This window comes from Phalangium opilio, unplaced genomic scaffold, assembly GCF_054372755.1.
Source record: "Phalangium opilio isolate 3A_F unplaced genomic scaffold, DU_Popi_V2 ptg000088l_1, whole genome shotgun sequence".
Taxonomy (NCBI): domain Eukaryota; kingdom Metazoa; phylum Arthropoda; class Arachnida; order Opiliones; family Phalangiidae; genus Phalangium; species Phalangium opilio.
In genome coordinates, this window is record NW_028324193.1 from 4,014,490 (window position 1) to 4,030,593 (window position 16,104).

Consider the following 16,104-nt stretch of genomic DNA (forward strand, 5'->3'; position numbering starts at 1 on the left):
TTACGATGACCTCTTCTTGTATATACGAAGGGGATATAGCTCAGTGGAAGAGCGCTCGCTTTGCATGTGAGAAGTCCCGGGTTCAACCCACGGTATCTCCGTTTCGCGGTTTTAACAAAATATGTATTCTTTTCTGAAAATCTCCACTCATGCATTCGAAGGGGATATAGCTCAGTGGAAGAGCGCTTGCTTTGCATGTGAGAAGTCCTGGGTTCAACCCCCGGTATCTCCATTTCGCGGTTTTAACAAAATATGTATTCTTTTCTGAAAATCTCCACTGATCCCGCCGAAGGGGATATAGCTCAGTGGATGAGCGCTCGCTTTGCATGTGAGACATCCCGGGTTCGACCCTGGTATCTCCAATTCGCGGTTTTAGACTAAGAGTATTTATTTTTACGATGATCTCTACTTGTACATCCGAAGGGGATATAGATCAGTGGAAGAGCGCTTGCTTTGCATGTGAGAAGTTTCGGGATCAACCCCCGGTATCTCCATTTCGCGGTTTTAGTCTAAAATAATTTATTTGAATTACAAAACACTTGATTGAATTGAATTGAATTTTTAAGATGATCTCTACTTGTACATCCGAAGGGGATATAGCTCAGTGGAAGAGCGCTTGCTTTGCATGTGAGAAGTCCAGGGTTCAACCCCCGGTATCTCCATTTCGCGGTTTTAACAAAATATGTATTCTTTTCTGAAAATCTCCACTCATCCATCCGAAGGGGATATAGCTCAGTGGATGAGCGCTCGCTTTGCATGTGGGAAGTCCCGGGTTCGACCCTGGTATCTCCATTTCGCGGTTTTAACAAAATATGTATTCTTTTCTGAAAATCTCCACACATCCATCCGAAGGGGATATAGCTCAGTGGATGAGCGCTCGCTTTGCATGTGAGAAGTGCCGGGTTCGACCTTGGTGTCTCCATTTCGCGGTTTTAGTCTAAGAGTATTTATTTTTACGATGATCTCTACTTGTATATCCGAAGGGGATATAGCTCAGTGGAAGAGCGCTCGCTTTGCATGTGAGAAGTCCCGGGTTCAACCCCCGGTATCTCCATTTCGCGGTTTTAGTCTAAGAGTATTTATTTTTACGATGACCTCTACTTGTATATCCGAAGGGGATATAGCTCAGTGGAAGAGCGCTCGCTTTGCATGTGAGAAGTCCCGGGTTCAACCCACGGTATCTCCGTTTCGCGGTTTTAACAAAATATGTATTCTTTTCTGAAAATCTCCACTCATCCATCCGAAGGGGATATAGCTCAGTGGAAGAGCGCTTGCTTTGCATGTGAGAAGTCCAGGGTTCAACCCCCGGTATCTCCATTTCGCGGTTTTAACAAAATATGTATTCTTTTCTGAAAATCTCCACTGATCCAGCCGAAGGGGATATAGCTCAGTGGATGAGCGCTCGCTTTGCATGTGAGATGTCCCGGGTTCGACCCTGGTTTCTCCATTTCGCGGTTTTAGTCTAAGAGTATTTATTTTTACGATGATCTCTACTTGTACATCCGAAGGGGATATAGCTCAGTGGAAGAGCGCTCGCTTTGCATGTGAGAAGTCACGGGTTCAACCCCCGGTATCACCATTTCGCGGTTTTAGTCTAAAAGGATTTATTTTAACGATGATCTCTACTTGTACATCCGAAGGGGATATAGCTAAGTGGAAGAGCGCTTGCTTTGCATGTGAGAAGTCCCGGGATCAACCCCCGGTATCTCCAATTCGCGGTTTTAGTCTAAAAGTATTAATTTGAATTACAAAACACTTGATTGAATTGAATTGAATTTTTAAGATGATCTCTACTGGTACATCCGAAGGGGATATAGCTCAGTGGAAGAGCGCTTGCTTTGCATGTGAGAAGTCCAGGGTTCAACCCCCGGTATCTCCATTTCGCTGTTTTAACAAAATATGTATTCTTTTCTGAAAATCTCCACTCATCCATCCGAAGGGGATATAGCTCAGTGGAAGAGCGCTTGCTTTGCATGTGAGAAGTCCCGGGTTCAGCCCCCGGTATCTCCATTTCGCGGTTTTAGTCTAAAAGGATTTACTTTAATGATGATCTCTACTTGTACATCCGAAGGGGATATGGCTCAGTGGAAGAGCGCTCGCTTTGCATGTGAGAAGTCCCGGGATCAACCCCCGGTATCTCCATTTCGCGGTTTTAACAAAATATGTATTTTTTTCTGAAAATCTCCACTCATCCATCCGAAGGGGATATAGCTCAGTGGATGAGCGCTCACTTTGCATGTGAGAAGTGCCGGGTTCGACCTTGGTGTCTCCATTTCGCGGTTTTTGTCTAAGAGTATTTATTTTTACGATGATCTCTACTTGTATATCCGAAGGGGATATAGCTCAGTGGAAGAGCGCTCGCTTTGCATGTGAGAAGTCCCGGGTTCAACCCCCGGTGTCTCCATTTCGCGGTTTTTGTCTAAGAGTATTTATTTTTACGATGATCTCTACTTGTATATCCGAAGGGGATATAGCTCAGTGGAAGAGCGCTTGCTTTGCATGTGAGAAGTCCAGGGTTCAACCCCCGGTATCTCCATTTCGCGGTTTTAACAAAATATGTATTCTTTTCTGAAAATCTTCACTCATGCATCCGAAGGGGATATAGCTCAGTGGATGAGCGCTCGCTTTGCATGTGAGATGTCCCGGGTTCGACCCTGGTTTCTCCATTTCGCGGTTTTAGTCTAAGAGTATTTATTTTTACGATGATCTCTATTGTACATCCGAAGGGGATATAGCTCAGTGGAAGAGCGCTCGCTTTGCATGTGAGAAGTCACGGGTTCAACCCCCGGTATCACCATTTCGCGGTTTTAGTCTAAAAGGATTTATTTTAACGATGATCTCTACTTGTACATCCGAAGGGGATATAGCTAAGTGGAAGAGCGCTTGCTTTGCATGTGAGAAGTCCCGGGATCAACCCCCGGTATCTCCAATTCGCGGTTTTAGTCTAAAAGTATTAATTTGAATTACAAAACACTTGATTGAATTGAATTGAATTTTTAAGATGATCTCTACTGGTACATCCGAAGGGGATATAGCTCAGTGGAAGAGCGCTTGCTTTGCATGTGAGAAGTCCAGGGTTCAACCCCCGGTATCTCCATTTCGCTGTTTTAACAAAATATGTATTCTTTTCTGAAAATCTCCACTCATCCATCCGAAGGGGATATAGCTCAGTGGAAGAGCGCTTGCTTTGCATGTGAGAAGTCCCGGGTTCAGCCCCCGGTATCTCCATTTCGCGGTTTTAGTCTAAAAGGATTTACTTTAATGATGATCTCTACTTGTACATCCGAAGGGGATATGGCTCAGTGGAAGAGCGCTCGCTTTGCATGTGAGAAGTCCCGGGATCAACCCCCGGTATCTCCATTTCGCGGTTTTAACAAAATATGTATTTTTTTCTGAAAATCTCCACTCATCCATCCGAAGGGGATATAGCTCAGTGGATGAGCGCTCACTTTGCATGTGAGAAGTGCCGGGTTCGACCTTGGTGTCTCCATTTCGCGGTTTTTGTCTAAGAGTATTTATTTTTACGATGATCTCTACTTGTATATCCGAAGGGGATATAGCTCAGTGGAAGAGCGCTCGCTTTGCATGTGAGAAGTCCCGGGTTCAACCCCCGGTGTCTCCATTTCGCGGTTTTTGTCTAAGAGTATTTATTTTTACGATGATCTCTACTTGTATATCCGAAGGGGATATAGCTCAGTGGAAGAGCGCTTGCTTTGCATGTGAGAAGTCCAGGGTTCAACCCCCGGTATCTCCATTTCGCGGTTTTAACAAAATATGTATTCTTTTCTGAAAATCTTCACTCATGCATCCGAAGGGGATATAGCTCAGTGGAAGAGCGCTTGCTTTGAATGTGAGAAGTCCTGGGTTCAACCCCCGGTATCTCCATTTCGCGGTTTTAACAAAATATGTATTCTTTTCTGAAAATCTCCACTGATCCAGCCGAAGGGGATATAGCTCAGTGGATGAGCGCTCGCTTTGCATGTGAGATGTCCCGGGTTCGACCCTGGTTTCTCCATTTCGCGGTTTTAGTCTAAGAGTATTTATTTTTACGATGATCTCTACTTGTACATCCGAAGGGGATATAGCTCAGTGGAAGAGCGCTCGCTTTGCATGTGAGAAGTCACGGGTTCAACCCCCGGTATCACCATTTCGCGGTTTTAGTCTAAAAGGATTTATTTTAACGATGATCTCTACTTGTACATCCGAAGGGGATATAGCTAAGTGGAAGAGCGCTTGCTTTGCATGTGAGAAGTCCCGGGATCAACCCCCGGTATCTCCAATTCGCGGTTTTAGTCTAAAAGGATTTACTTTAATGATGATCTCTACTTGTACATCCGAAGGGGATATGGCTCAGTGGAAGAGCGCTCGCTTTGCATGTGAGAAGTCCCGGGATCAACCCCCGGTATCTCCATTTCGCGGTTTTAACAAAATATGTATTTTTTTCTGAAAATCTCCACTCATCCATCCGAAGGGGATATAGCTCAGTGGAAGAGCGCTTGCTTTGCATGTGAGAAGTCCAGGGTTCAACCCCCGGTATCTCCATTTCGCGGTTTTAACAAAATATGTATTCTTTTCTGAAAATCTTCACTCATGCATCCGAAGGGGATATAGCTCAGTGGAAGAGCGCTTGCTTTGAATGTGAGAAGTCCTGGGTTCAACCCCCGGTATCTCCATTTCGCGGTTTTAACAAAATATGTATTCTTTTCTGAAAATCTCCACTGATCCAGCCGAAGGGGATATAGCTCAGTGGATGAGCGCTCGCTTTGCATGTGAGATGTCCCGGGTTCGACCCTGGTTTCTCCATTTCGCGGTTTTAGTCTAAGAGTATTTATTTTTACGATGATCTCTACTTGTACATCCGAAGGGGATATAGCTCAGTGGAAGAGCGCTCGCTTTGCATGTGAGAAGTCACGGGTTCAACCCCCGGTATCACCATTTCGCGGTTTTAGTCTAAAAGGATTTATTTTAACGATGATCTCTACTTGTACATCCGAAGGGGATATAGCTAAGTGGAAGAGCGCTTGCTTTGCATGTGAGAAGTCCCGGGATCAACCCCCGGTATCTCCAATTCGCGGTTTTAGTCTAAAAGTATTAATTTGAATTACAAAACACTTGATTGAATTGAATTGAATTTTTAAGATGATCTCTACTGGTACATCCGAAGGGGATATAGCTCAGTGGAAGAGCGCTTGCTTTGCATGTGAGAAGTCCAGGGTTCAACCCCCGGTATCTCCATTTCGCTGTTTTAACAAAATATGTATTCTTTTCTGAAAATCTCCACTCATCCATCCGAAGGGGATATAGCTCAGTGGAAGAGCGCTTGCTTTGCATGTGAGAAGTCCCGGGTTCAGCCCCCGGTATCTCCATTTCGCGGTTTTAGTCTAAAAGGATTTACTTTAATGATGATCTCTACTTGTACATCCGAAGGGGATATGGCTCAGTGGAAGAGCGCTCGCTTTGCATGTGAGAAGTCCCGGGATCAACCCCCGGTATCTCCATTTCGCGGTTTTAACAAAATATGTATTTTTTTCTGAAAATCTCCACTCATCCATCCGAAGGGGATATAGCTCAGTGGATGAGCGCTCACTTTGCATGTGAGAAGTGCCGGGTTCGACCTTGGTGTCTCCATTTCGCGGTTTTTGTCTAAGAGTATTTATTTTTACGATGATCTCTACTTGTATATCCGAAGGGGATATAGCTCAGTGGAAGAGCGCTCGCTTTGCATGTGAGAAGTCCCGGGTTCAACCCCCGGTGTCTCCATTTCGCGGTTTTTGTCTAAGAGTATTTATTTTTACGATGATCTCTACTTGTATATCCGAAGGGGATATAGCTCAGTGGAATAGCGCTTGCTTTGCATGTGAGAAGTCCAGGGTTCAACCCCCGGTATCTCCATTTCGCGGTTTTAACAAAATATGTATTCTTTTCTGAAAATCTTCACTCATGCATCCGAAGGGGATATAGCTCAGTGGAAGAGCGCTTGCTTTGAATGTGAGAAGTCCTGGGTTCAACCCCCGGTATCTCCATTTCGCGGTTTTAACAAAATATGTATTCTTTTCTGAAAATCTCCACTGATCCAGCCGAAGGGGATATAGCTCAGTGGATGAGCGCTCGCTTTGCATGTGAGATGTCCCGGGTTCGACCCTGGTTTCTCCATTTCGCGGTTTTAGTCTAAGAGTATTTATTTTTACGATGATCTCTACTTGTACATCCGAAGGGGATATAGCTCAGTGGAAGAGCGCTCGCTTTGCATGTGAGAAGTCACGGGTTCAACCCCCGGTATCACCATTTCGCGGTTTTAGTCTAAAAGGATTTATTTTAACGATGATCTCTACTTGTACATCCGAAGGGGATATAGCTAAGTGGAAGAGCGCTTGCTTTGCATGTGAGAAGTCCCGGGATCAACCCCCGGTATCTCCAATTCGCGGTTTTAGTCTAAAAGGATTTACTTTAATGATGATCTCTACTTGTACATCCGAAGGGGATATGGCTCAGTGGAAGAGCGCTCGCTTTGCATGTGAGAAGTCCCGGGATCAACCCCCGGTATCTCCATTTCGCGGTTTTAACAAAATATGTATTTTTTTCTGAAAATCTCCACTCATCCATCCGAAGGGGATATAGCTCAGTGGATGAGCGCTCACTTTGCATGTGAGAAGTGCCGGGTTCGACCTTGGTGTCTCCATTTCGCGGTTTTTGTCTAAGAGTATTTATTTTTACGATGATCTCTACTTGTATATCCGAAGGGGATATAGCTCAGTGGAAGAGCGCTCGCTTTGCATGTGAGAAGTCCCGGGTTCAACCCCCGGTGTCTCCATTTCGCGGTTTTTGTCTAAGAGTATTTATTTTTACGATGATCTCTACTTGTATATCCGAAGGGGATATAGCTCAGTGGAAGAGCGCTCGCTTTGCATGTGAGAAGTCCCGGGTTCAACCCCCGGTATCTCCATTTCGCGGTTTTAGTCTAAGAGTATTTATTTTTACGATGACCTCTTCTTGTATATCCGAAGGGGATATAGCTCAGTGGAAGAGCGCTCGCTTTGCATGTGAGAAGTCCCGGGTTCAACCCCCGGTATCTCCATTTCGCGGTTTTAGTCTAAGAGTATTTATTTTTACGATGACCTCTTCTTGTATATACGAAGGGGATATAGCTCAGTGGAAGAGCGCTCGCTTTGCATGTGAGAAGTCCCGGGTTCAACCCACGGTATCTCCGTTTCGCGGTTTTAACAAAATATGTATTCTTTTCTGAAAATCTCCACTCATGCATTCGAAGGGGATATAGCTCAGTGGAAGAGCGCTTGCTTTGCATGTGAGAAGTCCTGGGTTCAACCCCCGGTATCTCCATTTCGCGGTTTTAACAAAATATGTATTCTTTTCTGAAAATCTCCACTGATCCCGCCGAAGGGGATATAGCTCAGTGGATGAGCGCTCGCTTTGCATGTGAGACATCCCGGGTTCGACCCTGGTATCTCCAATTCGCGGTTTTAGACTAAGAGTATTTATTTTTACGATGATCTCTACTTGTACATCCGAAGGGGATATAGATCAGTGGAAGAGCGCTTGCTTTGCATGTGAGAAGTTTCGGGATCAACCCCCGGTATCTCCATTTCGCGGTTTTAGTCTAAAATAATTTATTTGAATTACAAAACACTTGATTGAATTGAATTGAATTTTTAAGATGATCTCTACTTGTACATCCGAAGGGGATATAGCTCAGTGGAAGAGCGCTTGCTTTGCATGTGAGAAGTCCAGGGTTCAACCCCCGGTATCTCCATTTCGCGGTTTTAACAAAATATGTATTCTTTTCTGAAAATCTCCACTCATCCATCCGAAGGGGATATAGCTCAGTGGATGAGCGCTCGCTTTGCATGTGGGAAGTCCCGGGTTCGACCCTGGTATCTCCATTTCGCGGTTTTAACAAAATATGTATTCTTTTCTGAAAATCTCCACACATCCATCCGAAGGGGATATAGCTCAGTGGATGAGCGCTCGCTTTGCATGTGAGAAGTCCCGGGTTCGATCCCGGTATCTCCATTTCGCGGTTATAGTCTAAGAGTATTTATTTTTACGATGACCTCTACTTGTATATCCGAAGGGGATATAGCTCAGTGGAAGAGCGCTCGCTTTGCATGTGAGAAGTCCCGGGTTCAACCCACGGTATCTCCATTTCGCGGTTTTAACAAAATATGTATTCTTTTCTGAAAATCTCCACTCATGCATCCGAAGGGGATATAGCTCAGTGGAAGAGCGCTCGCTTTGCATGTGAGAAGTCACGGGTTCAACCCCCGGTATCACCATTTCGCGGTTTTAGTCTAAAAGGATTTATTTTAACGATGATCTCTACTTGTACATCCGAAGGGGATATAGCTAAGTGGAAGAGCGCTTGCTTTGCATGTGAGAAGTCCCGGGATCAACCCCCGGTATCTCCATTTCGCGGTTTTAGTCTAAAAGTATTAATTTTAATTACAAAACACTTGATTGAATTGAATTGAATTTTTAAGATGATCTCTACTGGTACATCCGAAGGGGATATAGCTCAGTGGAAGAGCGCTTGCTTTGCATGTGAGAAGTCCAGGGTTCAACCCCCGGTATCTCCATTTCGCTGTTTTAACAAAATATGTATTCTTTTCTGAAAATCTCCACTCATCCATCCGAAGGGGATATAGCTCAGTGGAAGAGCGCTTGCTTTGCATGTGAGAAGTCCCGGGTTCAGCCCCCGGTATCTCCATTTCGCGGTTTTAGTCTAAAAGGATTTACTTTAATGATGATCTCTACTTGTACATCCGAAGGGGATATAGCTCAGTGGAAGAGCGCTCGCTTTGCATGTGAGAAGTCCCGGGATCAACCCCCGGTATCTCCATTTCGCGGTTTTAACAAAATATGTATTTTTTTCTGAAAATCTCCACTCATCCATCCGAAGGGGATATAGCTCAGTGGATGAGCGCTCGCTTTGCATGTGAGAAGTGCCGGGTTCGACCTTGGTGTCTCCATTTCGCGGTTTTAGTCTAAGAGTATTTATTTTTACGATGATCTCTACTTGTATATCCGAAGGGGATATAGCTCAGTGGAAGAGCGCTCGCTTTGCATGTGAGAAGTCCCGGGTTCAACCCCCGGTATCTCCATTTCGCGGTTTTAGTCTAAGAGTATTTATTTTTACGATGACCTCTACTTGTATATCCGAAGGGGATATAGCTCAGTGGAAGAGCGCTCGCTTTGCATGTGAGAAGTCCCGGGTTCAACCCACGGTATCTCCGTTTCGCGGTTTTAACAAAATATGTATTCTTTTCTGAAAATCTCCACTCATGCATTCGAAGGGGATATAGCTCAGTGGAAGAGCGCTTGCTTTGCATGTGAGAAGTCCAGGGTTCAACCCCCGGTATCTCCATTTCGCGGTTTTAACAAAATATGTATTCTTTTCTGAAAATCTCCACTGATCCCGCCGAAGGGGATATAGCTCAGTGGATGAGCGCTCGCTTTGCATGTGAGAAGTCCCGGGTTCGACCCTGGTATCTCCAATTCGCGGTTTTAGTCTAAGAGTATTTATTTTTACGATGATCTCTACTTGTACATCCGAAGGGGATATAGCTCAGTGGAAGAGCGCTTGCTTTGCATGTGAGAAGTCCCGGGATCAACCCCCGGGATCTCCATTTCGCGGTTTTAGTCTAAAATAATTTATTTGAATTACAAAACACTTGATTGAATTGAATTGAATTTTTAAGATGATCTCTACTTGTACATCCGAAGGGGATATAGCTCAGTGGAAGAGCGCTTGCTTTGCATGTGAGAAGTCCAGGGTTCAACCCCCGGTATCTCCATTTCGCGGTTTTAACAAAATATGTATTCTTTTCTGAAAATCTTCACTCATGCATCCGAAGGGGATATAGCTCAGTGGAAGAGCGCTTGCTTTGAATGTGAGAAGTCCTGGGTTCAACCCCCGGTATCTCCATTTCGCGGTTTTAACAAAATATGTATTCTTTTCTGAAAATCTCCACTGATCCAGCCGAAGGGGATATAGCTCAGTGGATGAGCGCTCGCTTTGCATGTGAGATGTCCCGGGTTCGACCCTGGTATCTCCATTTCGGGTTTTAGTCTAAGAGTATTTATTTTTACGATGATCTCTACTTATACATCCGAAGGGGATATAGCTCAGTGGAAGAGCGCTCGCTTTGCATGTGAGAAGTCACGGGTTCAACCCCCGGTATCACCATTTCGCGGTTTTAGTCTAAAAAGATTTATTTTAACGATGATCTCTACTAGTACATCCGAAGGGGATATAGCTAAGTGGAAGAGCGCTTGCTTTGCATGTGAGAAGTCCCGGGATCAACCCCCGGTATCTCCATTTCGCGGTTTTAGTCTAAAAGTATTAATTTGAATTACAAAACACTTGATTGAATTGAATTGAATTTTTAAGATGATCTCTACTGGTACATCCGAAGGGGATATAGCTCAGTGGAAGAGCGCTTGCTTTGCATGTGAGAAGTCCAGGGTTCAACCCCCGGTATCTCCATTTCGCTGTTTTAACAAAATATGTATTCTTTTCTGAAAATCTCCACTCATCCATCCGAAGGGGATATAGCTCAGTGGAAGAGCGCTTGCTTTGCATGTGAGAAGTCCCGGGTTCAGCCCCCGGTATCTCCATTTCGCGGTTTTAGTCTAAAAGGATTTACTTTAATGATGATCTCTACTTGTACATCCGAAGGGGATATAGCTCAGTGGAAGAGCGCTCGCTTTGCATGTGAGAAGTCCCGGGATCAACCCCCGGTATCTCCATTTCGCGGTTTTAACAAAATATGTATTTTTTTCTGAAAATCTCCACTCATCCATCCGAAGGGGATATAGCTCAGTGGATGAGCGCTCGCTTTGCATGTGAGAAGTGCCGGGTTCGACCTTGGTGTCTCCATTTCGCGGTTTTAGTCTAAGAGTATTTATTTTTACGATGATCTCTACTTGTATATCCGAAGGGGATATAGCTCAGTGGAAGAGCGCTCGCTTTGCATGTGAGAAGTCCCGGGTTCAACCCCCGGTATCTCCATTTCGCGGTTTTAGTCTAAGAGTATTTATTTTTACGATGACCTCTACTTGTATATCCGAAGGGGATATAGCTCAGTGGAAGAGCGCTCGCTTTGCATGTGAGAAGTCCCGGGTTCAACCCACGGTATCTCCGTTTCGCGGTTTTAACAAAATATGTATTCTTTTCTGAAAATCTCCACTCATGCATTCGAAGGGGATATAGCTCAGTGGAAGAGCGCTTGCTTTGCATGTGAGAAGTCCTGGGTTCAACCCCCGGTATCTCCATTTCGCGGTTTTAACAAAATATGTATTCTTTTCTGAAAATCTCCACTGATCCCGCCGAAGGGGATATAGCTCAGTGGATGAGCGCTCGCTTTGCATGTGAGAAGTCCCGGGTTCGACCCTGGTATCTCCAATTCGCGGTTTTAGTCTAAGAGTATTTATTTTTACGATGATCTCTACTTGTACATCCGAAGGGGATATAGCTCAGTGGAAGAGCGCTTGCTTTGCATGTGAGAAGTCCCGGGATCAACCCCCGGTATCTCCATTTCGCGGTTTTAGTCTAAAATAATTTATTTGAATTACAAAACACTTGATTGAATTGAATTGAATTTTTAAGATGATCTCTACTTGTACATCCGAAGGGGATATAGCTCAGTGGAAGAGCGCTTGCTTTGCATGTGAGAAGTACAGGGTTCAACCCCCGGTATCTCCATTTCGCGGTTTTAACAAAATATGTATTCTTTTCTGAAAATCTCCACTGATCCATCCGAAGGGGATATAGCTCAGTGGATGAGCGCTCGATTTGCATGTGAGAAGTCCCGGGTTCGACCCTGGTATCTCCATTTCGCGGTTTTAGTCTAAGAGTATTTATTTTTACGATGATCTCTACTTTTATATCCGAAGGGGATATAGCTCAGTGGAAGAGCGCTCGCTTTGCATGTGAGAAGTCCCGGGTTCAACCCACGGTATCTCCATTTCGCGGTCTTAACAAAATATGTATTCTTTTCTGAAAATCTCCACTCATGCATTCGAAGTGGATATAGCTCAGTGGAAGAGCGCTTGCTTTGCATGTGAGAAGTCCAGGGTTCAACCCCCGGTTTCTCCATTTCGCGGTTTTAACAAAATATGTATTCTTTTCTGAAAATCTCCACTCATCCATCCGAAGGGGATATAGCTCAGTGGAAGAGCGCTTGCTTTGCATGTGAGAAGTCCCGGGTTCAGCCCCCGGTATCTCCATTTCGCGGTTTTAGTCTAAAAGGATTTACTTTAATGATGATCTCTACTTGTACATCCGAAGGGGATATAGCTCAGTGGAAGAGCGCTCGCTTTGCATGTGAGAAGTCCCGGGATCAACCCCCGGTATCTCCATTTCGCGGTTTTAACAAAATATGTATTTTTTTCTGAAAATCTCCACTCATCCATCCGAAGGGGATATAGCTCAGTGGATGAGCGCTCGCTTTGCATGTGAGAAGTCCCGGGTTCAACCCCCGGTATCTCCATTTCACGGTTTTAGTCTAAGAGTATTTATTTTTACGATGACCTCTACTTGTATATCCGAAGGGGATATAGCTCAGTGGAAGAGCGCTCGCTTTGCATGTGAGAAGTCCCGGGTTCAACCCACGGTATCTCCATTTCGCGGTCTTAACAAAATATGTATTCTTTTCTGAAAATCTCCACTCATGCATTCGAAGTGGATATAGCTCAGTGGAAGAGCGCTTGCTTTGCATGTGAGAAGTCCAGGGTTCAACCCCCGGTATCTCCATTTCGCGGTTTTAACAAAATATGTATTCTTTTCTGAAAATCTCCACTCATCCATCCGAAGGGGATATAGCTCAGTGGATGAGCGCTCGCTTTGCATGTGAGAAGTCCCGGGATCAACCCCCGGTATCTCCATTTCGCGGTTTTAACAAAATATGTATTTTTTTCTGAAAATCTCCACTCATCCATCCGAAGGGGATATAGCTCAGTGGATGAGCGCTCGCTTTGCATGTGAGAAGTCCCGGGTTCAACCCCCGGTATCTCCATTTCGCGGTTTTAGTCTAAGAGTATTTATTTTTACGATGACCTCTACTTGTATATCCGAAGGGGATATAGCTCAGTGGAAGAGCGCTCGCTTTGCATGTGAGAAGTCCCGGGTTCAACCCACGGTATCTCCGTTTCGCGGTTTTAACAAAATATGTATTCTTTTCTGAAAATCTCCACTCATGCATTCGAAGGGGATATAGCTCAGTGGAAGAGCGCTTGCTTTGCATGTGAGAAGTCCTGGGTTCAACCCCCGGTATCTCCATTTCGCGGTTTTAACAAAATATGTATTCTTTTCTGAAAATCTCCACTGATCCCGCCGAAGGGGATATAGCTCAGTGGATGAGCGCTCGCTTTGCATGTGAGAAGTCCCGGGTTCGACCCTGGTATCTCCAATTCGCGGTTTTAGTCTAAGAGTATTTATTTTTACGATGATCTCTACTTGTACATCCGAAGGGGATATAGCTCAGTGGAAGAGCGCTTGCTTTGCATGAGAGAAGTCCCGGGATCAACCCCCGGTATCTCCATTTCGCGGTTTTAGTCTAAAATAATTTATTTGAATTACAAAACACTTGATTGAATTGAATTGAATTTTTAAGATGATCTCTACTGGTACATCCGAAGGGGATATAGCTCAGTGGAAGAGCGCTTGCTTTGCATGTGAGAAGTCCAGGGTTCAACCCCCGGTATCTCCATTTCGCTGTTTTAACAAAATATGTATTCTTTTCTGAAAATCTCCACTCATCCATCCGAAGGGGATATAGCTCAGTGGATGAGCGCTCACTTTGCATGTGAGAAGTGCCGGGTTCGACCTTGGTGTCTCCATTTCGCGGTTTTTGTCTAAGAGTATTTATTTTTACGATGATCTCTACTTGTATATCCGAAGGGGATATAGCTCAGTGGAAGAGCGCTCGCTTTGCATGTGAGAAGTCCCGGGTTCAACCCCCGGTGTCTCCATTTCGCGGTTTTAACAAAATATGTATTTTTTTCTGAAAATCTCCACTCATCCATCCGAAGGGGATATAGCTCAGTGGATGAGCGCTCACTTTGCATGTGAGAAGTGCCGGGTTCGACCTTGGTGTCTCCATTTCGCGGTTTTTGTCTAAGAGTATTTATTTTTACGATGATCTCTACTTGTATATCCGAAGGGGATATAGCTCAGTGGAAGAGCGCTCGCTTTGCATGTGAGAAGTCCCGGGTTCAACCCCCGGTGTCTCCATTTCGCGGTTTTTGTCTAAGAGTATTTATTTTTACGATGATCTCTACTTGTATATCCGAAGGGGATATAGCTCAGTGGAAGAGCGCTTGCTTTGCATGTGAGAAGTCCAGGGTTCAACCCCCGGTATCTCCATTTCGCGGTTTTAACAAAATATGTATTCTTTTCTGAAAATCTTCACTCATGCATCCGAAGGGGATATAGCTCAGTGGAAGAGCGCTTGCTTTGAATGTGAGAAGTCCTGGGTTCAACCCCCGGTATCTCCATTTCGCGGTTTTAACAAAATATGTATTCTTTTCTGAAAATCTCCACTGATCCAGCCGAAGGGGATATAGCTCAGTGGATGAGCGCTCGCTTTGCATGTGAGATGTCCCGGGTTCGACCCTGGTTTCTCCATTTCGCGGTTTTAGTCTAAGAGTATTTATTTTTACGATGATCTCTACTTGTACATCCGAAGGGGATATAGCTCAGTGGAAGAGCGCTCGCTTTGCATGTGAGAAGTCACGGGTTCAACCCCCGGTATCACCATTTCGCGGTTTTAGTCTAAAAGGATTTATTTTAACGATGATCTCTACTTGTACATCCGAAGGGGATATAGCTAAGTGGAAGAGCGCTTGCTTTGCATGTGAGAAGTCCCGGGATCAACCCCCGGTATCTCCAATTCGCGGTTTTAGTCTAAAAGTATTAATTTGAATTACAAAACACTTGATTGAATTGAATTGAATTTTTAAGATGATCTCTACTGGTACATCCGAAGGGGATATAGCTCAGTGGAAGAGCGCTTGCTTTGCATGTGAGAAGTCCAGGGTTCAACCCCCGGTATCTCCATTTCGCTGTTTTAACAAAATATGTATTCTTTTCTGAAAATCTCCACTCATCCATCCGAAGGGGATATAGCTCAGTGGAAGAGCGCTTGCTTTGCATGTGAGAAGTCCCGGGATCAACCCCCGGTATCTCCATTTCGCGGTTTTAACAAAATATGTATTTTTTTCTGAAAATCTCCACTCATCCATCCGAAGGGGATATAGCTCAGTGGATGAGCGCTCACTTTGCATGTGAGAAGTGCCGGGTTCGACCTTGGTATCTCCAATTCGCGGTTTTAGTCTAAGAGTATTTATTTTTACGATGATCTCTACTTGTATATCCGAAGGGGATATAGCTCAGTGGAAGAGCGCTCGCTTTGCATGTGAGAAGTCCCGGGTTCAACCCCCGGTGTCTCCATTTCGCGGTTTTAGTCTAAGAGTATTTATTTTTACGATGACCTCTTCTTGTATATCCGAAGGGGATATAGCTCAGTGGAAGAGCGCTCGCTTTGCATGTGAGAAGTCCCGGGTTCAACCCCCGGTATCTCCATTTCGCGGTTTTAGTCTAAGAGTATTTATTTTTACGATGACCTCTTCTTGTATATCCGAAGGGGATATAGCTCAGTGGAAGAGCGCTCGCTTTGCATGTGAGAAGTCCCGGGTTCAACCCACGGTATCTCCGTTTCGCGGTTTTAACAAAATATGTATTCTTTTCTGAAAATCTCCACTCATGCATTCGAAGGGGATATAGCTCAGTGGAAGAGCGCTTGCTTTGCATGTGAGAAGTCCTGGGTTCAACCCCCGGTATCTCCATTTCGCGGTTTTAACAAACTATGTATTCTTTTCTGAAAATCTCCACTGATCCCGCCGAAGGGGATATAGCTCAGTGGATGAGCGCTCGCTTTGCATGTGAGAAGTCCCGGGTTCGACCCTGGTATCTCCAATTCGCGGTTTTAGTCTAAGAGTATTTATTTTTACGATGATCTCTACTTGTACATCCGAAGGGGATATAGATCAGTGGAAGAGCGCTTGCTTTGCATGTGAGAAGTTTCGGGA

General features: G+C 44.7%; 71 non-coding genes across 71 annotated transcripts; all 71 read left to right on the forward strand.

The window, feature by feature from the left end:
* The first annotated feature begins 29 nt into the window (after positions 1-29).
* On the forward strand, positions 30-101 carry TRNAA-UGC (transfer RNA alanine (anticodon UGC)). The gene has a single exon. It is a non-coding gene; the product is annotated as a tRNA-Ala (tRNA).
* A 59-nt stretch (positions 102-160) lies between these two features.
* Positions 161-232, forward strand: TRNAA-UGC (transfer RNA alanine (anticodon UGC)). Its single transcript has one exon. It is a non-coding gene; the product is annotated as a tRNA-Ala (tRNA).
* Positions 233-590: 358 nt separating this feature from the next.
* Positions 591-662, forward strand: TRNAA-UGC (transfer RNA alanine (anticodon UGC)). Its single transcript has one exon. It is a non-coding gene; the product is annotated as a tRNA-Ala (tRNA).
* Positions 663-982: 320 nt separating this feature from the next.
* TRNAA-UGC (transfer RNA alanine (anticodon UGC)) lies at positions 983-1,054 on the forward strand. Its single transcript has one exon. It is a non-coding gene; the product is annotated as a tRNA-Ala (tRNA).
* A 60-nt stretch (positions 1,055-1,114) lies between these two features.
* On the forward strand, positions 1,115-1,186 carry TRNAA-UGC (transfer RNA alanine (anticodon UGC)). Its single transcript has one exon. It is a non-coding gene; the product is annotated as a tRNA-Ala (tRNA).
* Positions 1,187-1,245: 59 nt separating this feature from the next.
* On the forward strand, positions 1,246-1,317 carry TRNAA-UGC (transfer RNA alanine (anticodon UGC)). The gene has a single exon. It is a non-coding gene; the product is annotated as a tRNA-Ala (tRNA).
* A 190-nt stretch (positions 1,318-1,507) lies between these two features.
* TRNAA-UGC (transfer RNA alanine (anticodon UGC)) lies at positions 1,508-1,579 on the forward strand. The gene has a single exon. It is a non-coding gene; the product is annotated as a tRNA-Ala (tRNA).
* Positions 1,580-1,807: 228 nt separating this feature from the next.
* Positions 1,808-1,879, forward strand: TRNAA-UGC (transfer RNA alanine (anticodon UGC)). The gene has a single exon. It is a non-coding gene; the product is annotated as a tRNA-Ala (tRNA).
* Positions 1,880-2,070: 191 nt separating this feature from the next.
* On the forward strand, positions 2,071-2,142 carry TRNAA-UGC (transfer RNA alanine (anticodon UGC)). The gene has a single exon. It is a non-coding gene; the product is annotated as a tRNA-Ala (tRNA).
* A 190-nt stretch (positions 2,143-2,332) lies between these two features.
* TRNAA-UGC (transfer RNA alanine (anticodon UGC)) lies at positions 2,333-2,404 on the forward strand. The gene has a single exon. It is a non-coding gene; the product is annotated as a tRNA-Ala (tRNA).
* Positions 2,405-2,464: 60 nt separating this feature from the next.
* TRNAA-UGC (transfer RNA alanine (anticodon UGC)) lies at positions 2,465-2,536 on the forward strand. Its single transcript has one exon. It is a non-coding gene; the product is annotated as a tRNA-Ala (tRNA).
* A 189-nt stretch (positions 2,537-2,725) lies between these two features.
* Positions 2,726-2,797, forward strand: TRNAA-UGC (transfer RNA alanine (anticodon UGC)). The gene has a single exon. It is a non-coding gene; the product is annotated as a tRNA-Ala (tRNA).
* A 228-nt stretch (positions 2,798-3,025) lies between these two features.
* On the forward strand, positions 3,026-3,097 carry TRNAA-UGC (transfer RNA alanine (anticodon UGC)). The gene has a single exon. It is a non-coding gene; the product is annotated as a tRNA-Ala (tRNA).
* A 191-nt stretch (positions 3,098-3,288) lies between these two features.
* TRNAA-UGC (transfer RNA alanine (anticodon UGC)) lies at positions 3,289-3,360 on the forward strand. Its single transcript has one exon. It is a non-coding gene; the product is annotated as a tRNA-Ala (tRNA).
* Positions 3,361-3,550: 190 nt separating this feature from the next.
* TRNAA-UGC (transfer RNA alanine (anticodon UGC)) lies at positions 3,551-3,622 on the forward strand. The gene has a single exon. It is a non-coding gene; the product is annotated as a tRNA-Ala (tRNA).
* Positions 3,623-3,682: 60 nt separating this feature from the next.
* TRNAA-UGC (transfer RNA alanine (anticodon UGC)) lies at positions 3,683-3,754 on the forward strand. The gene has a single exon. It is a non-coding gene; the product is annotated as a tRNA-Ala (tRNA).
* A 59-nt stretch (positions 3,755-3,813) lies between these two features.
* TRNAS-UGA (transfer RNA serine (anticodon UGA)) lies at positions 3,814-3,885 on the forward strand. Its single transcript has one exon. It is a non-coding gene; the product is annotated as a tRNA-Ser (tRNA).
* Positions 3,886-4,075: 190 nt separating this feature from the next.
* TRNAA-UGC (transfer RNA alanine (anticodon UGC)) lies at positions 4,076-4,147 on the forward strand. Its single transcript has one exon. It is a non-coding gene; the product is annotated as a tRNA-Ala (tRNA).
* A 192-nt stretch (positions 4,148-4,339) lies between these two features.
* On the forward strand, positions 4,340-4,411 carry TRNAA-UGC (transfer RNA alanine (anticodon UGC)). The gene has a single exon. It is a non-coding gene; the product is annotated as a tRNA-Ala (tRNA).
* Positions 4,412-4,470: 59 nt separating this feature from the next.
* TRNAA-UGC (transfer RNA alanine (anticodon UGC)) lies at positions 4,471-4,542 on the forward strand. Its single transcript has one exon. It is a non-coding gene; the product is annotated as a tRNA-Ala (tRNA).
* Positions 4,543-4,601: 59 nt separating this feature from the next.
* TRNAS-UGA (transfer RNA serine (anticodon UGA)) lies at positions 4,602-4,673 on the forward strand. The gene has a single exon. It is a non-coding gene; the product is annotated as a tRNA-Ser (tRNA).
* Positions 4,674-4,863: 190 nt separating this feature from the next.
* Positions 4,864-4,935, forward strand: TRNAA-UGC (transfer RNA alanine (anticodon UGC)). Its single transcript has one exon. It is a non-coding gene; the product is annotated as a tRNA-Ala (tRNA).
* Positions 4,936-5,163: 228 nt separating this feature from the next.
* Positions 5,164-5,235, forward strand: TRNAA-UGC (transfer RNA alanine (anticodon UGC)). The gene has a single exon. It is a non-coding gene; the product is annotated as a tRNA-Ala (tRNA).
* A 191-nt stretch (positions 5,236-5,426) lies between these two features.
* TRNAA-UGC (transfer RNA alanine (anticodon UGC)) lies at positions 5,427-5,498 on the forward strand. The gene has a single exon. It is a non-coding gene; the product is annotated as a tRNA-Ala (tRNA).
* Positions 5,499-5,688: 190 nt separating this feature from the next.
* On the forward strand, positions 5,689-5,760 carry TRNAA-UGC (transfer RNA alanine (anticodon UGC)). Its single transcript has one exon. It is a non-coding gene; the product is annotated as a tRNA-Ala (tRNA).
* Positions 5,761-5,951: 191 nt separating this feature from the next.
* TRNAS-UGA (transfer RNA serine (anticodon UGA)) lies at positions 5,952-6,023 on the forward strand. The gene has a single exon. It is a non-coding gene; the product is annotated as a tRNA-Ser (tRNA).
* Positions 6,024-6,213: 190 nt separating this feature from the next.
* Positions 6,214-6,285, forward strand: TRNAA-UGC (transfer RNA alanine (anticodon UGC)). Its single transcript has one exon. It is a non-coding gene; the product is annotated as a tRNA-Ala (tRNA).
* A 192-nt stretch (positions 6,286-6,477) lies between these two features.
* TRNAA-UGC (transfer RNA alanine (anticodon UGC)) lies at positions 6,478-6,549 on the forward strand. Its single transcript has one exon. It is a non-coding gene; the product is annotated as a tRNA-Ala (tRNA).
* A 190-nt stretch (positions 6,550-6,739) lies between these two features.
* Positions 6,740-6,811, forward strand: TRNAA-UGC (transfer RNA alanine (anticodon UGC)). Its single transcript has one exon. It is a non-coding gene; the product is annotated as a tRNA-Ala (tRNA).
* A 60-nt stretch (positions 6,812-6,871) lies between these two features.
* TRNAA-UGC (transfer RNA alanine (anticodon UGC)) lies at positions 6,872-6,943 on the forward strand. Its single transcript has one exon. It is a non-coding gene; the product is annotated as a tRNA-Ala (tRNA).
* A 60-nt stretch (positions 6,944-7,003) lies between these two features.
* On the forward strand, positions 7,004-7,075 carry TRNAA-UGC (transfer RNA alanine (anticodon UGC)). Its single transcript has one exon. It is a non-coding gene; the product is annotated as a tRNA-Ala (tRNA).
* A 60-nt stretch (positions 7,076-7,135) lies between these two features.
* On the forward strand, positions 7,136-7,207 carry TRNAA-UGC (transfer RNA alanine (anticodon UGC)). Its single transcript has one exon. It is a non-coding gene; the product is annotated as a tRNA-Ala (tRNA).
* A 59-nt stretch (positions 7,208-7,266) lies between these two features.
* Positions 7,267-7,338, forward strand: TRNAA-UGC (transfer RNA alanine (anticodon UGC)). The gene has a single exon. It is a non-coding gene; the product is annotated as a tRNA-Ala (tRNA).
* A 358-nt stretch (positions 7,339-7,696) lies between these two features.
* On the forward strand, positions 7,697-7,768 carry TRNAA-UGC (transfer RNA alanine (anticodon UGC)). Its single transcript has one exon. It is a non-coding gene; the product is annotated as a tRNA-Ala (tRNA).
* Positions 7,769-7,957: 189 nt separating this feature from the next.
* Positions 7,958-8,028, forward strand: TRNAA-UGC (transfer RNA alanine (anticodon UGC)). Its single transcript has one exon. It is a non-coding gene; the product is annotated as a tRNA-Ala (tRNA).
* A 60-nt stretch (positions 8,029-8,088) lies between these two features.
* On the forward strand, positions 8,089-8,160 carry TRNAA-UGC (transfer RNA alanine (anticodon UGC)). Its single transcript has one exon. It is a non-coding gene; the product is annotated as a tRNA-Ala (tRNA).
* Positions 8,161-8,219: 59 nt separating this feature from the next.
* TRNAA-UGC (transfer RNA alanine (anticodon UGC)) lies at positions 8,220-8,291 on the forward strand. The gene has a single exon. It is a non-coding gene; the product is annotated as a tRNA-Ala (tRNA).
* Positions 8,292-8,519: 228 nt separating this feature from the next.
* TRNAA-UGC (transfer RNA alanine (anticodon UGC)) lies at positions 8,520-8,591 on the forward strand. The gene has a single exon. It is a non-coding gene; the product is annotated as a tRNA-Ala (tRNA).
* Positions 8,592-8,782: 191 nt separating this feature from the next.
* Positions 8,783-8,854, forward strand: TRNAA-UGC (transfer RNA alanine (anticodon UGC)). Its single transcript has one exon. It is a non-coding gene; the product is annotated as a tRNA-Ala (tRNA).
* Positions 8,855-9,044: 190 nt separating this feature from the next.
* Positions 9,045-9,116, forward strand: TRNAA-UGC (transfer RNA alanine (anticodon UGC)). The gene has a single exon. It is a non-coding gene; the product is annotated as a tRNA-Ala (tRNA).
* A 60-nt stretch (positions 9,117-9,176) lies between these two features.
* On the forward strand, positions 9,177-9,248 carry TRNAA-UGC (transfer RNA alanine (anticodon UGC)). Its single transcript has one exon. It is a non-coding gene; the product is annotated as a tRNA-Ala (tRNA).
* A 59-nt stretch (positions 9,249-9,307) lies between these two features.
* On the forward strand, positions 9,308-9,379 carry TRNAA-UGC (transfer RNA alanine (anticodon UGC)). Its single transcript has one exon. It is a non-coding gene; the product is annotated as a tRNA-Ala (tRNA).
* Positions 9,380-9,737: 358 nt separating this feature from the next.
* Positions 9,738-9,809, forward strand: TRNAA-UGC (transfer RNA alanine (anticodon UGC)). Its single transcript has one exon. It is a non-coding gene; the product is annotated as a tRNA-Ala (tRNA).
* Positions 9,810-9,868: 59 nt separating this feature from the next.
* TRNAS-UGA (transfer RNA serine (anticodon UGA)) lies at positions 9,869-9,940 on the forward strand. The gene has a single exon. It is a non-coding gene; the product is annotated as a tRNA-Ser (tRNA).
* A 189-nt stretch (positions 9,941-10,129) lies between these two features.
* Positions 10,130-10,201, forward strand: TRNAA-UGC (transfer RNA alanine (anticodon UGC)). Its single transcript has one exon. It is a non-coding gene; the product is annotated as a tRNA-Ala (tRNA).
* A 228-nt stretch (positions 10,202-10,429) lies between these two features.
* TRNAA-UGC (transfer RNA alanine (anticodon UGC)) lies at positions 10,430-10,501 on the forward strand. Its single transcript has one exon. It is a non-coding gene; the product is annotated as a tRNA-Ala (tRNA).
* Positions 10,502-10,692: 191 nt separating this feature from the next.
* On the forward strand, positions 10,693-10,764 carry TRNAA-UGC (transfer RNA alanine (anticodon UGC)). Its single transcript has one exon. It is a non-coding gene; the product is annotated as a tRNA-Ala (tRNA).
* A 190-nt stretch (positions 10,765-10,954) lies between these two features.
* On the forward strand, positions 10,955-11,026 carry TRNAA-UGC (transfer RNA alanine (anticodon UGC)). The gene has a single exon. It is a non-coding gene; the product is annotated as a tRNA-Ala (tRNA).
* A 60-nt stretch (positions 11,027-11,086) lies between these two features.
* On the forward strand, positions 11,087-11,158 carry TRNAA-UGC (transfer RNA alanine (anticodon UGC)). Its single transcript has one exon. It is a non-coding gene; the product is annotated as a tRNA-Ala (tRNA).
* A 59-nt stretch (positions 11,159-11,217) lies between these two features.
* TRNAA-UGC (transfer RNA alanine (anticodon UGC)) lies at positions 11,218-11,289 on the forward strand. The gene has a single exon. It is a non-coding gene; the product is annotated as a tRNA-Ala (tRNA).
* Positions 11,290-11,479: 190 nt separating this feature from the next.
* TRNAA-UGC (transfer RNA alanine (anticodon UGC)) lies at positions 11,480-11,551 on the forward strand. Its single transcript has one exon. It is a non-coding gene; the product is annotated as a tRNA-Ala (tRNA).
* Positions 11,552-11,909: 358 nt separating this feature from the next.
* Positions 11,910-11,981, forward strand: TRNAA-UGC (transfer RNA alanine (anticodon UGC)). Its single transcript has one exon. It is a non-coding gene; the product is annotated as a tRNA-Ala (tRNA).
* Positions 11,982-12,303: 322 nt separating this feature from the next.
* TRNAA-UGC (transfer RNA alanine (anticodon UGC)) lies at positions 12,304-12,375 on the forward strand. Its single transcript has one exon. It is a non-coding gene; the product is annotated as a tRNA-Ala (tRNA).
* A 59-nt stretch (positions 12,376-12,434) lies between these two features.
* Positions 12,435-12,506, forward strand: TRNAA-UGC (transfer RNA alanine (anticodon UGC)). The gene has a single exon. It is a non-coding gene; the product is annotated as a tRNA-Ala (tRNA).
* A 60-nt stretch (positions 12,507-12,566) lies between these two features.
* TRNAA-UGC (transfer RNA alanine (anticodon UGC)) lies at positions 12,567-12,638 on the forward strand. The gene has a single exon. It is a non-coding gene; the product is annotated as a tRNA-Ala (tRNA).
* Positions 12,639-12,828: 190 nt separating this feature from the next.
* On the forward strand, positions 12,829-12,900 carry TRNAA-UGC (transfer RNA alanine (anticodon UGC)). The gene has a single exon. It is a non-coding gene; the product is annotated as a tRNA-Ala (tRNA).
* A 59-nt stretch (positions 12,901-12,959) lies between these two features.
* TRNAA-UGC (transfer RNA alanine (anticodon UGC)) lies at positions 12,960-13,031 on the forward strand. The gene has a single exon. It is a non-coding gene; the product is annotated as a tRNA-Ala (tRNA).
* Positions 13,032-13,091: 60 nt separating this feature from the next.
* Positions 13,092-13,163, forward strand: TRNAA-UGC (transfer RNA alanine (anticodon UGC)). The gene has a single exon. It is a non-coding gene; the product is annotated as a tRNA-Ala (tRNA).
* A 59-nt stretch (positions 13,164-13,222) lies between these two features.
* On the forward strand, positions 13,223-13,294 carry TRNAA-UGC (transfer RNA alanine (anticodon UGC)). The gene has a single exon. It is a non-coding gene; the product is annotated as a tRNA-Ala (tRNA).
* A 358-nt stretch (positions 13,295-13,652) lies between these two features.
* Positions 13,653-13,724, forward strand: TRNAA-UGC (transfer RNA alanine (anticodon UGC)). Its single transcript has one exon. It is a non-coding gene; the product is annotated as a tRNA-Ala (tRNA).
* Positions 13,725-13,914: 190 nt separating this feature from the next.
* On the forward strand, positions 13,915-13,986 carry TRNAA-UGC (transfer RNA alanine (anticodon UGC)). The gene has a single exon. It is a non-coding gene; the product is annotated as a tRNA-Ala (tRNA).
* Positions 13,987-14,176: 190 nt separating this feature from the next.
* Positions 14,177-14,248, forward strand: TRNAA-UGC (transfer RNA alanine (anticodon UGC)). Its single transcript has one exon. It is a non-coding gene; the product is annotated as a tRNA-Ala (tRNA).
* A 60-nt stretch (positions 14,249-14,308) lies between these two features.
* On the forward strand, positions 14,309-14,380 carry TRNAA-UGC (transfer RNA alanine (anticodon UGC)). The gene has a single exon. It is a non-coding gene; the product is annotated as a tRNA-Ala (tRNA).
* Positions 14,381-14,439: 59 nt separating this feature from the next.
* Positions 14,440-14,511, forward strand: TRNAS-UGA (transfer RNA serine (anticodon UGA)). Its single transcript has one exon. It is a non-coding gene; the product is annotated as a tRNA-Ser (tRNA).
* A 190-nt stretch (positions 14,512-14,701) lies between these two features.
* Positions 14,702-14,773, forward strand: TRNAA-UGC (transfer RNA alanine (anticodon UGC)). The gene has a single exon. It is a non-coding gene; the product is annotated as a tRNA-Ala (tRNA).
* A 228-nt stretch (positions 14,774-15,001) lies between these two features.
* TRNAA-UGC (transfer RNA alanine (anticodon UGC)) lies at positions 15,002-15,073 on the forward strand. The gene has a single exon. It is a non-coding gene; the product is annotated as a tRNA-Ala (tRNA).
* A 59-nt stretch (positions 15,074-15,132) lies between these two features.
* Positions 15,133-15,204, forward strand: TRNAA-UGC (transfer RNA alanine (anticodon UGC)). Its single transcript has one exon. It is a non-coding gene; the product is annotated as a tRNA-Ala (tRNA).
* Positions 15,205-15,394: 190 nt separating this feature from the next.
* Positions 15,395-15,466, forward strand: TRNAA-UGC (transfer RNA alanine (anticodon UGC)). The gene has a single exon. It is a non-coding gene; the product is annotated as a tRNA-Ala (tRNA).
* Positions 15,467-15,526: 60 nt separating this feature from the next.
* On the forward strand, positions 15,527-15,598 carry TRNAA-UGC (transfer RNA alanine (anticodon UGC)). Its single transcript has one exon. It is a non-coding gene; the product is annotated as a tRNA-Ala (tRNA).
* A 60-nt stretch (positions 15,599-15,658) lies between these two features.
* On the forward strand, positions 15,659-15,730 carry TRNAA-UGC (transfer RNA alanine (anticodon UGC)). The gene has a single exon. It is a non-coding gene; the product is annotated as a tRNA-Ala (tRNA).
* A 59-nt stretch (positions 15,731-15,789) lies between these two features.
* On the forward strand, positions 15,790-15,861 carry TRNAA-UGC (transfer RNA alanine (anticodon UGC)). The gene has a single exon. It is a non-coding gene; the product is annotated as a tRNA-Ala (tRNA).
* Positions 15,862-16,104: the final 243 nt, after the last annotated feature.